Consider the following 205-nt stretch of genomic DNA (forward strand, 5'->3'; position numbering starts at 1 on the left):
TTATAGTTCTGGCTACTGTGGTACAATATGTTGAAAGTATGTATTAATATCTGGCAGTATACATGTGTGACAATAGTCATGTGTGTATAATAACAGTAGAAGTATGACTATTGTTCTCATCTCCTCCCTGTTACCAGCTCTGAGGGCCCTCTTCTTCACGTTGAGGATAGCTTTGATGTCTTTTGTAACCCAAGGTGTGTTATTT

This window comes from Epinephelus moara, chromosome 2 (assembly GCF_006386435.1).
Source record: "Epinephelus moara isolate mb chromosome 2, YSFRI_EMoa_1.0, whole genome shotgun sequence".
NCBI classification, from domain to species: domain Eukaryota; kingdom Metazoa; phylum Chordata; class Actinopteri; order Perciformes; family Serranidae; genus Epinephelus; species Epinephelus moara.